Here is a 3,179-nt window from a genome sequence, read left to right as displayed (position 1 = left end):
AATAAACAGTGACAAATGCAAGTGTGTAAAAAGCCAGTCAGGCTAAATAAAAGGCAGCGCAGTGGTTGGCACTGCCCATGGCACCTTCCCATGCGATCATAGAAGGTGCAACACCTACTCCTTTACCTTCTCCCTGCTCACCGTCCCAGGCCCGAAACACTCCTTTCGGGAGAAGCACCGAGAAATATAGACAGAATAAGTGGGCAGGCGGCTGGTTTGCGAGATGGAGTGGGCTACATTCACGACCCTTTGTAGTTTCTTGCGGTCTTGGGCAGAGCAGGAGCCAAACCAAGCTGTGATACAACTGGAAAGGTTGCTTTTTATGGTGCATCAGTAGAAGTTGCTAAGAGTCGTAGCTGACATGCTGAATTTCCTTAGTCTGAGGAAGTAGAGGCATTGGTGGGCTTTCTTAACTAATAGTGTCAGCATTGGGTGGGGGGGGGAGACCAGGACAGGTTGTTAGTGATCTGGACACCTAAAAACTTGAAGCTTTTGACCGTTTACACTTTGCCTAGATTGAGGTAGACAGGGGCATGCTGTCTGCTAAGCTTCCTGAAGTTGATGACTATCTCTTTCGTTTTGTTGATATTGAGGGAGAGATTATTGTCGCTGCATCAGTTCTGTATGTCTTCAAATTTCTCTGGAGTAGCACTTAAACCTGTGACCTTCTCACTCAGGCCACTGCCAACTGATGCCCAACTGGACCCCTCCACCACCACCATCACCACGTGCCCCTGCTGCCACTCTCATGTTGAGCATTGGAATACAAACTGAGGTCTTTTTCTATTTTTAACCTCTGCTCCCAGATTATGCTGTTGAAAGTTTGTTTGCACGGTTTTAATGAGCAGAATTGTAACTCTCCACAGCTTGGTCCAGCTGCCGGCTCGGTGTTTGTTTAGCCGAGGCCTCTTTCTAAGAAGCTGCGATAAAATCTTAACTTTCAAAGGACCTGCATTTCTCAAAAAGGATTCGATACGTGGCGCCAAACAAAGGACGATCTGTCAAGCTGGCCCTTCTTAAAATAAACCCCTCATTATTGCACTGAGCGTACACAGCTGACATTGTCAATTGTGGAAATATGGTAACCTTGAGTGAATGATTCACTGGCAACTATTCAGCGCATGAAAGAGGTGAACACATTTTTTCAATATTTCTGTAATTAATAGTGCATTGAGTGGTGTATAATTCATTCACATCTGCTGTTGTCTGCCCAACTTATGCACATATATAGTCCCCACTGAGTCAAGACAAATATTGATTTCAAAGCCAAGTTTGAGAGACCTGAGAGACTGTGTAGATCCTGCTGGACTCTGGTGCTCCGTCCAGCTGTTACTGCCTTACATCAGCAATTTTCAGTATTTGCTTAATGGACTGCATGCTGTGCTAACAAGGATTGCTCCTAAGCCTCGCAGCAAGCTAAAAGTGCCTCGCACCTGCGCTATAGATGCATGGCATTTAATAATTTGGACTTAGCAATGTTCTTCTTGGGCAACAGAGTAGTTAGCCCTGCTGTCTCACAGCACCAGGGGACCCCGTCTTGATTCTGGCATGGAGTTTGCACGTTCTCCTCATGTTGCTTGGGTTTCCTCTGGATGCATCTATTTCCTCCCACAGTCCAAAGATGTGTAGTTAAGTGGATTGGCCATGCTAAATTGCCCCTTAGTGCAAAAATATCTATCAATTCGGAGGATGGGCCATGCTAAATTGTCCCTTAGTGTCCAAAAATGTGCAGGTTAGGTGGATTGGCCATGGTAAACTGATCTTTGGTGTCCAAAGATAAGCAGGTTATGGGTATTGGCAATGTTAAATTGCTCCTTAGTGTCCAAAGATGTGCAGGTTAGGTGGATTGGCCATGCTAAATTGTCCCTTAGTATCCAAAGATGCGCAGGTTAGGTGGATTGGCCATGCTAAATTGCCCCTTAGTGTCCAAATGTGTAAATTAGATGGATTAACCATGGTAAATGCAGGGGATTATGGGGATAGGGAATGGCTGTGGGCCTGGGTAAGATGTTCTTTCAAAGAGAAGACTGTGTCCTTATCTGGTCTGGCCTAGATGTGACGCTAGACCCACAGCAATTTGGCTGACTCTCAACTGTCCTTACAGGGCAACTAAGGATGGGCAATAAATGCTGGTCCAGCCAGTGATGCCCATGTCCCACGAATGAATTAGCGAAAAGGCAATGTTGGCTGCCTGGCCCAGTGTCAGTTATCACTCTGCACACAGTCCAGGCCAGTTGTAACTGAGTTCTGACTTGCCAAGCTGATTGAATGAAAACGTCAGCATCTTGCTCTAATTTTAGGGGGATTACTCAACACGGAAAAGTCAGGATTTGTCAATAATATTCCCACGGTGTCAAACCAATGGAAATCATTTGCTTTCTTCAGAGCATTGTTATCCATCACAACTCTTGTCTCACAAGAAACATCATCTCCTCCAGATAATTTCTGAACAAGACAAAGGCGAGAGCAGTCAGTCAGCTGATGTGTAAATGGTTTAAATCCTTACATCAGGCTCGTGGGAAAAGGACAATGGTTCCTCCTAACCCAGCAATGACCTAAATCATATCTGTGCTTGTCTTGTGAAGAATCATAGAACCACAGATTCCCAACAGTGTAGAAGAAGGCCATTTGGCCCATTGAGTCTGCCCCAACCACAATTCCACCCAGGCTCTATTCCGTAACCCTACATATTTACCCTGCTAATCCCCATGATACAAGGTGAATTTAGCATGGCCAATCAACCTAACCTGCACATCTTTGGACTGTGGGAGGAAACTGGGGCACCCGGAGGAAACCCACACAGACACGGGGAGAATGTGCAAACAAATGTGCAAAATGTCAGTCACCCAAGGCAGGGAATCAAACCCTGGCACTGTGCCACCCTGCTGCCCCCTGACAGCTGCTTTCCTTCTCTAAGAGACCAGATGGGTTTTTCCTGAAAATCGACAATGGTTTCATGGTCATCAGTAGATTCTTAATTCCAAACATTTTTTATTGAATTCAAATTCCACCATCCGCCGCGGCAGGATTCGAACCCGGGTCCCCAGAACATTCGCTGAGTTTCTGGATTAATAGTCTAGCAATAATACCACTAGGCCATCGCCTCTTCTATGATGTGCTCTTGAGTGCACGATTTAAGAAATGTTACGGTCACCATTGTGGACACTTCATCAGGCAGA

This window comes from Carcharhinus amblyrhynchos, chromosome 11 (assembly GCF_965287045.1).
Source record: "Carcharhinus amblyrhynchos chromosome 11, sCarAmb.v2.hapA, whole genome shotgun sequence".
NCBI classification, from domain to species: Eukaryota; Metazoa; Chordata; class Chondrichthyes; order Carcharhiniformes; family Carcharhinidae; genus Carcharhinus; species Carcharhinus amblyrhynchos.
This window is presented reverse-complemented; position numbering follows the sequence as displayed.